Raw genomic sequence first — 15,873 nt, 5'->3', positions numbered from 1 at the left:
ATAAGGGCTATATTTGGGTTTTATGTTCAATAAAGACAGGAATTCAGAATACTGTAAGTTAATATGACATCCATAAAAGGGAGAACTTGTAAAAAACAAAATACATAATTTGCATTAATGAAATACTTATACATAATACTAATTGACAAAGTAAAAGTAATCAGCTAAATAATTAATTGCTTTTTTTGCTAGTTGGGAAAAATATAAATATTCTGCTTTTTATAGTCTGCTTACATTTTTCATACTTATGCACATTGACTCATATCTTTTTTAACTTCTAGGCTAATTTTATGTGAGAAAACTGTCTTATTTTACGTGGGAGTTAAGTGCTTCTGTCTACTTTGCTTTTTTATTAAAATCAAATTGCTTTAATTTTAATGGTAGCGAGTTACAGAACAGCTGTTCTCCCTGTATTTAAGTTTGTTTCTGAAGATTGCCGGAGATGCCCAACATTTACTAAGAACACAAGTTTTATGCTGTAAAAAGACAGTCCTGGCATCCAGCATCTCCTAAATTACCAGCAGTCGCATACCAGTACCTTCGGTAATCTCCGACGTCGCTGTAATGGTAGGTGTACATTTTAATTATATTGTTATTGAACTGTTCGTGTTTTTTTTTAAAGGTATACTGGGTGTCAGTATCCCAATCATTGGGATATATATATATATATATATATATATATATATATATATAGTATCCAGGTGCTTGCCACTCCTGATGTGTACATTACCCTGTTGCCTTCCTCTATACGTCACTTGTATGGAAAGTACAATAATTAGATTCCTGGTGAGGCAGCATTCAATGATTTAAGACAAATTGTAGTTGTATCAAAAAAGTGTATTTAATCCATTCCAATGATTCAGTACATTACTTTCCTCAGGGCCATCATGTGAGATTCTTACAAACATATTCAATACATATAGTGCAAACAACATACCGGTAATTAACAAACCTTACACCTTCTGCAAAGTGAAACTTGTCTGTGTACCAAGTGTCAGCACTGCTTTCCCCACATGCATTGCAGGGGAATGGCACTCCCACTAGATCAAAACTGCCACTAAATAATCAGTGTAGACCGACATCATCATAAGGGACGTGCCTAACAAACGTCACCATGTGACCACACACCGTATGTATACACTATGTTTGTATTGTGTTATGTGAGCTAAAATAATATAACTTCTGCCATGGTTTCCACCTATCAGAATGCAAGGTGACCTATTCTGCCTTTAGGATTACCCACTTATTAGATCGACTAAGATATAACATGGATTGTGTGCATTGTGTGTTGATGTAATATGACTAAACTGTGAAAAAGAATATCACTTTCAGCTCTGTAATATATGAATGAAGTAAAATGGAAGTGTGACAGCCTGGTAAAATTTATGAAAGAGATTTTAAGGCATTTCACCATTTTCCCCTTTTCACCCCCCCTCCCCATCATGTGTTTTATAAAAAGTTAGCGATATTGAATGACATAACAATGTAAATAGCTATAACCTTTAATAAAGTAATTTTCAAGCAAATGCCAAGCAGCACAGTGAGGGTTAACCTCCTATCTCGAACGGGGGAGAATTGCGCAAGCCTCCTTAGATTAGTAGGCTGAAACAAGCCTCTCGACACTTCCATCAGGTCAGCTAATCATTGAACTCCTTGGACTGCAGAGGGCTGGAGCTACAGTCAGACACAAAAAATGAGTGGGTGGAGAGGAGCCACGAGCATGCTCAGGAGAGGAGACAATGGAGAGCAACTGATGGAAATCAATGAGGCGAAGCTGAGATGCAGGCAGAAGAAGTGACTGATGGTGACAGGAGATAGAGACAGGGAGAATACAGTGAAAGGGAAGTGTGAAAGAAAGTTATGAATACAAAATAAATGGGACCTCTAATGGAGAGAACAGGGGTTTATTAAGAAGAAGAATATAGTGAGAAAGTAAGGAAAAGTGAGTAAAGCATAAAATGTGATAGAAAAGAGTAAACAGAGTAACAGATAAAGTGAAGGAAGAGGAAGGAAAATATTGCACTACTAGAAAAAGTACATGGGACAGATAGATAGTTATTGGGATAGTTGGGTATTTGTCAGTGAGTATGTCAGTATGGTAAATATTGTTTGTAAATAAATTAGTAAGCAATGAGTTTGTCAGAAAGTAAACATTGTTACACATTCCCATACTGTGCATGCATACCAAAAATCTTCTGTATATAGATTTTTGTGCATTTTAGGCTTGAGTACAATAAGGGTAAGTTCACAATATTGCAAGGTTATCAGACGTGAGCACATCTGCAAATTCTCCCGTTAGGAGGCCTACCTCTTGGGTACTGGAGGGCTATGTCATGATCATGACGATCAGCAGCACTATCAAGTCACTTCTGACTGCTGATTGCTTATTTATCCCTCCAGTTTATATCACCTAAATAACTATCACCACTGCTATATTTTTGTTAGGTATTTAAATAGCAAAACAATAGGACGTCTAGTCAAATCCAACATAGATAAATATGTCTCTGTTTTAGCACAACATAGTGCCAGTAAAGTGCTGTATTTAGATAAGAGACTGTCAATAACTAGGTAAAGTCACAGTGGATAGGAAAGAGATAATTAGAATGAGTGGAGGGATAGATAGGCCAGGTAAGGATAAGGAGAGTTATCAGGCCATAGTCTCAGTAATGCCCAAGTTACATGATTCCAGAAGGACTCATCCAGCACTATTCCAGAACAACCTTGCTCCAATCAACTGGCACCACATTCAGTGCCACCATGGAAAAGAACAGCAGACCACATCTCCAGGTCCACCCCAGAGCACAGGAAGAAGGTATCAGCAGGGATCTTCAATAACTTGTCATTTTAAAGAACCTCAAACACTCACTTGTCTAATGTTTTACTGTAACAACCTAAGTTCTGGTCAGGTGATGACAGTAACAGTGCACATAGAAATAGCAAGCGCAGACAGGTTCAAAGGGACAAACCATAAAATGCCATAAACCAATAGAGAAGGGACCATAGAACCAGGGTAAATGGACTTCTACTAGGAGCACAGCTAGTGTAACAAGGAACAATTATGACAGCCAAACTTATTTTTAGACTATACAAAAGAGTACTGCCTTCAAATTGCAAACAGTAAAGTACTGTCACACTCCCCAGAAAAGATACGTTACATTTTAGAATTGGGTATTGAACTGAGAAGATGTAAATAGAGGTTGCAAAACTGTGTCACAGGTCTTCCCTTGAAACCAACCTCTGTAGAAGGAGAAAGTGGAAAAAGTGCCTTTAAAAGAGGAAACCACTGACAAAATATTTTTAGACTTTTGGGAAATCAATCAACATTGATAAACTGTCCATCTGCCAAGCCAATTTCCCTTGGCGCATATTATATAACTCGTATGTAAGTTTACACTCTGAAATGTTGTCCTTTTTATTTTTAATCTGTTTTGCCATATATTTTGTCACCTTTTATTGTTTTTATAACCTTTAAGCATTGTACCTTTCTGTATATTAAATCTAAAAATGTAATATCTGCTGTTCTTATTGCTCTAAACAAATAAATTGTCTGTTTAGAAGAGGTTGATTGCTTGGCTGTGTTAACCCTTTAAATAGGGGGGGGTGCTAACTATTTTCTCAATCAAAGCGCAGAGTGTGCGCAATTGGATCATTAAGTCATAGGCATTTTATGAGCCTTATACGTAGATGGTGGCAGTTACGGAGAGGTGTGGAAGTGTGTGCCTTTGTTTGGGAAAGGACTAGTTAAATTTCTAACCTAAGGGATAGGTGAGCACAAGATTTAGGCTGGAATCCTGTGTGTCCTCTTACAGTAAACTTTATAGTGAGGAGTGTGCAGAGTGCGGTTTGTGACAGGTAAAGGTAGTCAGAAGCGGTTTCCGGAAAAAAATAGATGAAATACCATTTGTGTGTTTGATAATTTATCAGGGATCTGGTAGCATCGGGAACCCATGACAACAAATAAAAATAATAATAATAATAATAACAACATAAATATTGTACTTGGTATACTTGCCAGTGGAAATACTAGTGTATAAATATTGTACATAGCTGTTCGTGGCCAATAAGTTACAACAAAACACACCGTGTGACCCAATAATCCAATTGATGTAATTAATAATAATTACCTAATACAATAAATATAAAAATTAAATAGAATAAACAATTTCAATTAATAAAACCAAACTACTCCTACTGCTAGGCGTAAAAACATACACGACCTCTTATTAACATATTATGTAATAAAAAAAATAATTACCAGTAAATTAAATAATACAAAACTAAATTTTGGCCCATTCAACTCTCGCTGCTATACAAAGGAATAGTGACCTCTCTATAGTGGAAACAAAAAGAAAAACAGTACAACGCTGAGAGATGTCTGGGCCACAAATTAAATAAATGAATACCAACACAGATAAAACACATATAAAAATATTTGTTTATTACCTAACCCTATAGAAACATATATAAATGAATGAGGCCAATCAGAACTGTGCTAATAAGTCAAAATGGTAAGTATCAAATATCAAAAGCAAATATAGAAAAATGTTATAAAGTCAACTGGTCTCATTGCATAATCCAGATTTTACACGCATGGCTAGCTACAGCTGGAAAAAACAATAGAAATATCACTTGAGATGATATAAATGGTGCTGATCTTAATAAGATCAATGATAAACTACATGTGGTTTTATATAGAGCAACAATGTTGTTATGTACGTAAATTACAGTACAAACCCGGTCAGGGTAAGCTCCATTTATACCATTGTCCATAGTGAATACTGACTCTTCTGTCCAACAAACAAACAGAGTAAATATGAATTCAAATTGTCAGAGGAGGAGAAGAGAGATGCCTGCATTTTTAGGGAAATCTCAAAGGAGGGAGGAACGGATGCCAATATATCACAATCCATTCTAGAGTCTAGCACCACTGACACCAAAAAGACCAAGAGAGAATGTAGAGGAAAGAGGGAAGGAGGTAGGATTTACAAGAAGACCAAGATTAAAGTAAAGGGAAAAGGGATTTTCAATTTATCCTCTAAAACCCTTACTGAAGGTCAGATACAATTAAGGTCTTAATTTTGATCCTTCCTCTGAGACAAATTTATTTGAACTGTTTGTTGATTTGAACCGATATGGTGTATCAATGTGTATAAAAGGAATATTTCCTTAATAAAAACCTGAAAAGATTGGATATTGAGAGATGTCTGATAGTTTTGGATAAAAATGATGATGCAATGATAGATATTCTAAAAGGTCTGTTAAAAGAAAGTTCAATAACTAATGAGGTTCCTATTTTTTACCTAAATTATGGCAATATAGACATGTCTAACCCATTGAGGGCTAAATTTAAGAAGTCTCAGTTTTTCCCACTGTCAGTTAACAGTACTTATATTGATTGTTTTTTTTAAGTTATTCTAGAGAATTTTAGAGAATTATTTTAAAAATCACAATATATCTGTGACCGAACAATAGGCTCTGAAACAGCTAAAAACTACACGTCCATAGTTATCAAAGGGGCAGGTAAGGGACATGGAATTGTTATTCAAGATCGGTGCAACTATTAATTATTAAGAGTTCGGGACCCTCTTGGAGAGGGCTTTGGAAATGAAAGTCCTTACTAAAAAAGAATTCCACTTTTTATTTTTACATCAACCTACATCTGAAATTTATTATCATTAAACTAATATTCCCAAAAATTTGAGCAACCCACCTGGTCGTCCTATAAAACATCTATAGGTTCACTTACTTCTTCCCTTTCTTATTTTGTTGATACAATCACGGTAGCTCATCAGCAAATTTTTGATTGATTCTATTTGGTTTATACTAACAATTATTTTCTTTTTGACCATTCTTTTAATTTACAGGTGATAGGTACGGCAATGGGGACTCAATTCACTCCAAGCTATGCCAACATATTCATGGGTGATTTTGAAGATGCCCATGTTTGGTGTAGGTTGTTCGGAGTGAACCTGGTTCTCTATGGCTGTTATATTGATTATCATTTATTATTTGTAGTGGGGTGAAGCACAGGCACTTTCCTTTGTACAGGCACTAAATACTAATGAGCATAGTTTAAAATTTTCACTTCAATTTCAACATTAAATATTGACTTCCTAGAACTCACCTTGAGGATCTTTAATTCTACTATCACCACTCTGACTTGCAAGAAAAAGGTAGATGTTACCACTTATTTACATTATAAGGGGGAATTGAATTCCTCCCAGCATACCTCCGCGGTAAGTGAGCTACCGTTAATATGGTAAATTTAACCCGCCTTTCTATCCGCAGCTCAGAGAGCCGCGAGCAATAAGCCAGCATTTATATGATGATATTAACGGAAATTACATTCACTATTACATTAATATCGGTAATAGTGCGCAGACCGATTTACTTTCAACAGTAATGCGGTCAATTGAATTCCCCCCTAAGAGTTAACACTACAAACCTTGGAAGAACAATATCCACATGAGCCAACTACTGAGATTTAAATGCAACTGCTGCTCAAATATAATGTTTCAGTTACAAGCCAAAGCTAATTCAAAGCTTTATAGATAGAGGTTATCCTTCCTATATTTTAAATAAGACATATAGGGAGGTCAGTTCAGTTGAGAAATAAATGTTGTTGCATCTAGAATTATCTGAGGGAATTATTGGTACTATGAGTAAAATGCATAACAAATACCATTATCATACAGATTTTAAGAAGGTGCAATGTACTCAGGACTAATTTGAGGACGCATTTACTTCTAGGTATAATAGGAGGTCTAAGGAAATTATGGGGATAATTAATAACAATTATATGATTTTGCAACAAGATCCCACACTTAAATCTATTCTCCCTTCTAAACCTAAGATAATCTTTAGGAAAGGAAAAAGTGTTAAACATATTTTGGCACCCAATTTTCCATGAGAACCTAAGAGTGTAGCAAGACAGACAATTAATGACTGGCTTCCAGTGAAACGTAATGGCTGTTTCAAATGTGGAGATTCTAACATTTGAAACAGCCATTTATTTTAAATAAAACATAAGAAAATGTACATAATAATATACTTTATAGGATAAAAGAATTTATGAATTGCAATACGAAGTATGTAATATATGTTCTCAGATGCCGCTGCAATTTACTTTATGTGTTTAGAACCACAAGGCCCATAAATATTACATTTCTTGAACACCATCAAAATGTTTTAAATAATATGCAGTCCCATATTATCCAATGCCATTTTTTATATAAACCTATTGCGGGCACTAGATTTTTGGAGGTTGTAGGGGTTGAACATATTTGTTCTTCAGATCCTGGGGATGATAGATTTAAAGAACTAAGTTGCCAGGAAGAGTTTTGAATTTATTCTCTAAGTACAATGAAAATTTGGAATTGAACTGTATTGCATAATGGTGACTGGATTTCTATTTTGTTTGGTCTGTGTTTTTTTTTCTTTTTTCTTTCTTTCCACCTCTTTCTTTAGTTGAATAGATTAATAGATATTTTATATATATATATATATATATATATATATATATATATGTGTGTCTGTCTGTCTGTCTGTCTGTCTATATATCTATATATATGTATACATACACATGCATACATACATACATATATATATATATCTTTATTTAATTGTTTTCTATTGAAATATAGCAGTCTTTAATGTATCAATTGACAAGTCACTATTTAAAGAGCTGCAGTGTTCAGCCTGTGGGTACGGATTCCTCAGAGTGCCAAAGAAACGCATCAGAATTTATGCTATTTGACTGAGTTCTTGTGGGGGACTATTTTTTATATGATGATGATGATGATTACATTACTCTGGAGGATATCATCCAGTGTTTGATTAAATACTATTCTCTATTATTTACTATTCACTATTCTCGCCATGGATCTAGCTGCTATTCTATTGGAATACACTATCCTGTTACTAACATCATATATAACGGATATCAGCAGGGCCGGTGCTAGTATGTCTGGCGCCTGCCTGCCAAAAAATTAATTTGCGCCCTCCTCTTTTATAAATTATTTGTTCATTCAATAATGCTTTTCTTCTTTTAATAAAAATCATACAATAAACTTTAATAAAGAGAGCAATACTAATAAATACATTAAACAGCAAAAATGCATTGCTATGCGAATAATATAAATTAAGAATGTGGATTCTTTGTAATAACATTTTATATTTTTGGTAAATTAGTTTGGTGAGAAGTATAGAAGAGAAAAATGTATTTTCTTCATCACACTGTACCACCCTTCATCCCACTTTTGCACCTCCATCATCACACTTTTGCCCCACCATCATCACACTGTGCCCCCTTCAGCACACTGTGCCCCTTCATCATCACACTGTGCCCCCTTCATCATCACACTGTGGCTTCGATACACTTTTGTTCCTCTATCAGATTTCTTCTTATGACACTGTTGCCCCTTGCCCCTCCATTCTTTACTTACCTTTCTATGACCTTCTTTTCTTCCGTTTATTCCTCTTCATCTTCTGTTTTCTTTTCTTCCGTCTTCTGGCTCCTCTCTGCGTCGCTCCTCATTGACACTGTCAGGGCATGATGACATCACACCCAACAGTCAGTGAGAAGGGAGCATGGAGAAGGGCAATGTGCGCAGCCACAGGCAGTATTTTTGTTTTTTTACTGGTCCGGTGCCGGTGCACAAGCGAGAAAGTCAGGTAGATTGGAGTGCCTCTAAGACATGGCGCTTACCTTGCTTACCCTGCTTACCACGTTCCGATGGCCCTGGATATCAGTCCAACAGGAGCCACTGTGAAACATTTGGGAGATGTCCATCTGAATGATAATCATCTGTACTGTCTCAATGGGTGAGTCGCCAGGCAATTACTTCTGGTGGTGGTGAGAGCAGACATCTCTCTTCCCCACCCTGGCAGTTGGAGTTAGTTTCTACTCTATTTGTTTGCTCGAGAGAAGAGTCAGTATTCACTATGGTTAGTGGTATAAAAGGGCTCTTATCTGACTGGGTTTGCACTGTAATTTATGTACATAGCATCATTGTTGGTCTATATAAAGCCATATGTGACTTATCATTGGTCTTATTAAGTTCAGCTTAATTTATATAATCTCAAGTGATATTTCTATTGTTTTTAAGACCAGTCAACTTTATAAGATCTTTTAATATATGCTTTTGATATTTGATACTATTGTGCCAAATATATAAACTCTTGCATTAGAACACTACTCATGAAATAAGTGATATATACCATGACTTCTATTATCCCTATAATTTAGACTGGTTAATTATTTACTTTTTGGATTTTATCAGGAGGAACTTTTAAAATTAATTATGTGACAAAAGTGTATGGGACCAATGTACTTAAATACAGTCAAGGGTAAAAGGTGCTTTTCACCATTGGCAAAAAGCAAACAAACATTAAATGTTAATTGTCTGCAAGCACAAAGCAGACACCCACATTCTCAATATAAAATGTATACTTCATGCGACTTCATATAATATAGTCATAGTGCCTATGATTTAAGTACTATCAACTGGGGAGGTCAACACACAAGCATCCAATCAGAAGCTGTTATATAGTGCTGGTGATAGCCCTTATCACCATTACACATATTTGCACCAGCACTCATAAGAGATATTCCTCCTGACATGCATATCCATGTCTTCATTCATGTCTCATTGTACCATTTATAATGACATGACTTGAACAGTGGAACTGAAAACAAAAATCTGAACTGAGTTAAATAGCAAATAAACAATAATATATTTCAAAGGCTGTGTGATGCTAATATCCTAAATATATTTCAGGGACCACACTAGCAAATCATTAAAGTTATGGATATGTTGAACTCCCTAGTTGTGCAATGCAGAACTACGTTAGAAATCATTTTGTAAAGGGGTGAGGGATACACTAATGTGATTTTTTTCCCAGGGCTAGGGCCTGATTGGGCCTAAAAAGCAGCCATAGCATACAGGACACCAATCACCACACAGTAAATGACCAAAAAATATTTTAATTAGCATACCAGTTATATTTGAATCCCCCTAACCACTCGCAATGGAGACAACAGAAGACAGAGACAAAGGAAAATAAATAATAATATATCCATGTATTTAGGTAAGTGCATGAACTGTATTTTTATGTTACTGTTAAATATAGATATATTATTGGTGTTCTTTTTCTCTATGATTAAAAAACCACTTTCAGGTGTTGAATGTTTAAAATATAGATTCATTTATTACAAGTTATTTATATAGTGTCATCATATTATGCAGTACTGTTGAGGTAATATTTAATCATTCATATAAATCCATGACAATAATATATAAATTAAAATATATTAAATGTTGTTTTTTTTCTCAAATTAAATTTATTTATAAGAATAAAGTTTATTTTTTCTTTTGGTACAGATACAGCATTTTTTAATGCTACTGTTCTGGTAATGCTATCCTTAGATGGGATGTACTGCCTCGAAGCTTGATAAATAAACTCTCCCATTGGAAATTATGGTCAATAGTAACCCGATTGAAATATAGAAAAAAAGTGAAAATAAGCATATTGCCGACAATAACACCTGTTTTCTCCAGCTGAATGGTTTCATGAATAGCAAACCCTTCCCCCATTAAAAAAATCTTGTAAATCCTGAATGATTAAACAATGCTGTTCATTTTTACTTTACAATTACTACAATTTCAAATCAGCTCTATAACAAGGAGAATGTAATACGATTCTACTAAATAGTTAAATTGACATATTTTGAACATGTGCCAAAAGAGCTGTTTTCTCCCAAACCCAAAAGGAAGAGTTTTAAAGTAAACCATTGTAAACAAATAAGTCAATTTTGACCAATGGCAGTTTCAGTAATATATAAAATTGTCACAAGTAATATAAAATTAATCATTAAAATGATTAATGAGAATGTCTGTTTTTCCAAATAGGTTCACTTGTGATTGAGACTTCATCATTATATTAAACTAAGAACTTCTGATTGTATGACCAGGAAAGGGATTTGTAACACTATTTTAGTTGTGTTTGAAGTTATATTTGACACTTGCAATTTCACACAAGGACATTTTTGCTATTATTCATCTCGGAAAAGCTTTATAAATACATTGCTGACATCAAACAAAACTTGAGTGCTTTCTTACATAGCACTTTTTTCTAAATGTAGCAGCCAACAATCAATGTGTCACGAGAAAGTGATATCAGTACTAAGGATTTTTTTTTCTGCAATAAAAGCCTTAATAATTTTACTTATCCTCGCACAGTCCTAAGGTGCAGTCTCTTCAATCCCGTAATTTTTATCATTTCAACAATAATTAACACCATTGCACACTGTGTAAAAAGCATATGTGATAGGATGAAACTGGGCAGACTAATTAGTGATCCATTACCCAGTAATTAATGAACACCTGTAAAATCATTATTTCTTGACCTGATGAAAAGAATCTTTAAAAATGTGCTTTGGAAAAGCAATTGTTAGACCAAATGAAAAGAAAAAGAAAATCAAATACAGTCTTGAAGCTGTTTAAACTGCTACCAAATAATACATTATATAAGCGCACTTGCTACTTTTAAGGTCTGCATGCCTCTTGGGACAAGAGCAACCCCCTATATAGCTTCTCTCTAAATAACAAGACTGCATTCATGTGCCCAGTGCACAGCACCCTTTAAAACATTCACAATGCTCATTGTGCATGTTTAAAGGTGTGTTGTGTGCTGAGCACATGAACACAGAACTGCTACCAAATGACTAATATGGCTACAACTACTTTACATAAATCTTTAAAACACAGTTTTAAGACAATTTCATGAAGCATTTTACATTTGTGTTTCTCCCAACATGACCAGAAGACTGGGCATATCCATGTTTTACTAAGTGTTACCTATACAGAATACTCAATAAAGTATATTATCGAAAGTAATATAAAAGCAAGATCAAGAAAAGCGGTATTGATTGAACAGCCAATAAGTGCTAGAGGTATATTTACTAAACAGCAAGTTTGAAAAAGTAGAGATGTTGCCTATAGCATCCAATCAGATTCAAGCTGTCATTTTGTACAATGTACTAAATGAATGATAACTAGATTGTGATTGGTTGCTATAGGCAACATCTCCACTTTTTAAAATCTGCAGTTTAGTAAATATGCCTCCTACTCTTTTAAACACAGGACTGTACAGCAAATTAAACAGGAAACTGAATATATCCCACCTTTTAAAATTATTTTACTGTAAGTTGCATTCTAGCCATATTGTCTGTAACAGTGTCTATTTATTTGTGTACAGTAGCAAAACTGCTTAAATTTCCCAGCATGCAATGGATGTAGTCATATTGTGGGCTGAATCAGCTATCATGACAATCATCATCATCTATTTATATAGCACCACCAATTCTGCAGCACTGTAAAGAGAATATTTGTCACTCAAATCAGTCCCTGAACCATTGGAGCTTACAGTCTAAATTCCCTAAGACAGACTAGGGTTAACTTTGTCAGCAGCCAATTAGCCTACTATTATGTTTTGCTTGTAATGTGGGAGAAAACCCGCAGAAACCCACAGAGAACATACAAGTTCTACACAGATAAGGTGCTGGTCAGGAGTCGAATGCATGACTCTAAGCACTGTCCGATAGAAGAGCTAACCACTGACCCACCGTGCTGCCCTGAAAAAATCCTATATTCAATAATAACTTGGTGACATGAGGGGCTTCTACTAAACTGATAGAAAGTTTGTGAACTGATAGGCTGCATTTTCATAAATGGCGTCCCCCACAGCCAGGTATTCCTCCACTACTCAGGCAGATGTAGTTCTGTCCCAAAAACCTCTTTTCTCTTTAAGATAAATCTGTAGCTAAATGTCCCTTAACAAATGAATCATTTGTTCTGTTCGTGAGGCACTTTTTGAAAGTTTCTAAACTTTTTATATGTTCAAGTTTGATAGGTAACATTATTCTTAAAGAAGTGTCAAGTAAATACCTTATCGATTGTTTTCTTATATTATTTCGTCCTTGTTGCTTGGTGTCCCCCAGATGGCCAATTTTCTTTATATTCCATCAAGAATAGCAGCATGTTTGAAATCAGAAATCCTTTTATCCTCCTTGAAAGTAAACATATAAAGTAATATTATTTCTCAATAGTATGTATTGTCCTTCTATACTCTGCAATGCGCAATTAAAGCAAAACATTCAGCAGAACCAAAGCCTAGTAATTGCATGTTAGAAAACAGTTAAAGTGATTTGAATTTACTTTGTTTTATTTAAAGGTTCAGTAAAGTTGTATCGTTTTGTTTGGTACCATTGCTGTCTGTCGTTGATGAGACAGTACATCCCTGGGCCTTAGGAGCTCCTCTTTTGTGCATGGGCAGACCGGCACACGTGCCCACTGTGTATGTGCCCCTCAGAAGAGGGCTCCGCTCTTAACTTTTCAGAGAAGAGAGGGCGCATCAGGCTGCAGGGCTTGGAGAGGGTGTGGGGGCTTCGTTGCCTCATATCAGCCAAATCTGAGCACAGAAGAACAATGGCTATCATTCCTGCCTCATATCACTGGGCTCATGTGTTTGATTCCTGACCATGGCCTTATCTGTGTGGAGTTTGTATGCTCACCTTGTGTTTGTGTGGGTTGCCTCCAGGTGCTCTGGTTTCCTCCCACACTCCAAAAGCATACTGGTAGGTTAACTGATTGCTCACAAAACTAATCCTGTGTGTGTGTCTTTGTGTATATGTTTTTGAAAATTTAGATTGTAAGCTCCCTTGAATTAGGGACTAACGTGAATGGCAAATATTCTTTGAATAACACTGTCTAATTGGTGACACTATATAAATAAATTGAATAAATAAATCTCCTACACCCAAGGTCGTTCTACTCTCAGGTCATACTAAATGAAACTGTGTTTTTACAGTTGCTCTTGATTGCAAACTCATGTCCTAGCATACATATGCCACCGTCATCACTATTACTCGGCACTTACACCTGACCTGTAGCTGGTGCAAGTGATACGACGGAAAGCATGTACCTGAGGGATGCCCAAAGCTTGAATCAGATGCTGCTGGATGCGATCGAGCTTGGCATACCCTTACTGTACATTGACCAAGTGCTTATGCCCCCTCTTCCGTGCCACCCCTGAAATCGTAAGCTGTCAGAAGTGTCCTTTACGCTCAAAGATGAATTGGATGTACCTGTGTTCACTTGCATATAGTCAGTTTCTTGGCAAGTGCAGTTTAATTTAGCGCAAAATGCGTCATGGAACGGAATTTATGTTCCTTAATGACTCAGGCCCTGTATGTCTCTCTCTGATGCACAATAATACAAAATGCATACCAAACCCGCCTACTCGCACCACACCCGCCCCCCACAAAAAAATCCATTTTGTAATATTTTGGCACTTAAATAAAGTATAATAATTATAATAACAAAAAATAATATTGTGATTGACACAGATAGCTTGCTAGACAACACTTAGAGCAGTTGAATTTTTTTTTACTTGTTTCTTAGAAACATAAGTCAGTAAAGTTTTACATTGTTATTAGATATAATCACATGTTTATATCACTAAGTTACTGCAGTGGCACATTCAGATTTATTCAGTTTATGTGCAGTGCAATTTTGGTGGGCTATGAATAGATAATGATACATTTCCTAATCTTAATTAAAAGTAAAATTAACAAATTTCCCTTGGTACAAAATATAATGCCATTTAAAAAAAAAAAAAAAAGTTAATGAATTTCTGTATTTGAATAAACATACATAAAATAACACGTTTTATTGCAGAAGTTTCATAATCTTGCTGTCGATTAAACAAAATATATTGTACAATATAATTTATCTTCTATACTTAGAACTATAAATGATACAAGTATAGTGGCATATGTTCATGTACATGTAACAATGATATTATCAGATCTACACCCATCAGATCCAAATGGTTAGGGTGTTAATGCCAGTAAGAGTCCAAGATTGGACTGGCCCAGTGGCGTACCAGGGAAATCCCCGGTGAGCCCCCCTGCTTGAGGGCGCTAGCCTAGAGAACTAACACTTTCTTAATAATGTTGCCTAGACATTAAACGTGCATAATTTTGACATTTGCCAGTTTACATAGCTGGAATTATTGTGCATTCCACAGTGGAACACAGATTGCCCGGTTTAGTTATAAGAGTTGCCGTAGAGTGAAATACAAGGTAATTTGCATGCATTCTATTTACTGTTTTTTATTGTATGTAGCAATGTTTATTTATGAGAATTGTTTACTACAATTGTAATAATGCAGAGTTTTAATATAAGAGTTTGACTTTCCATTATTAGATTAATATTATTTTGTGGGTTGCATTTAACAGCTCAGTTCAGTGTAAAGGGTGTAGAATTAGGTACATATTTTAGAACTCCACTACATCCAATAACAGGACTGCCTCATATTAAAGGAATGAAAGATTATATCCTGAAAGAGTAGTATCAAGTGCTAAATGCTTATGTTGTTTAAATTGTGAGTTGACACTGCATAAAATCGTTTTGCAGGATATTCTGTGTGAAAGATTGGAAATTCTGCATAAATTTGTGAACATCTTCATTGCGCATGGGCCATTAGGGTGGTAGATTTATCCTGAGCATGTCAAGGGTTGCGTAGATGGACATGATCCTTTAAGCTGTACATCAAATGTGAGTTTTTTCATTGTCTAAAGAATGTTCGCTAATTACTGACTAATGTTTGGTAATTACTGACCACCCTATTCATCATTGACCAGGACTGCAGAGACTATATCTTGTTGGATTAATTTTATGGATCATTACTACCTATCAAATACATTTGTACAAACTATACTTTGAATTGATCTTGTCACATTAAATCTAACAACAGTGTTATATCATTAAAGGGATTAATTATTGAGGTTGCTATTGGCTATTTAGGTAG

At 35.3% G+C, this 15,873-nt stretch overlaps 1 protein-coding gene across 2 annotated transcripts in view; it reads right to left on the bottom strand.

The window, feature by feature from the left end:
- Window positions 1-15,873, bottom strand: part of HTR2C (5-hydroxytryptamine receptor 2C) — a 451,942-nt gene that overhangs the window by 237,177 nt on the left and 198,892 nt on the right. For both annotated transcript variants that reach the window (XM_075187205.1, XM_075187206.1), the window contains exon 3: window positions 12,948-13,068. The gene's annotated coding sequence lies outside the window, so the exon portion shown is untranslated. The remainder of the gene's footprint in view (window positions 1-12,947; window positions 13,069-15,873) is intronic.

This window comes from Mixophyes fleayi, chromosome 9 (assembly GCF_038048845.1).
Source record: "Mixophyes fleayi isolate aMixFle1 chromosome 9, aMixFle1.hap1, whole genome shotgun sequence".
NCBI lineage: Eukaryota > Metazoa > Chordata > Amphibia > Anura > Limnodynastidae > Mixophyes > Mixophyes fleayi.
This window is presented reverse-complemented; position numbering and strand designations above follow the sequence as displayed.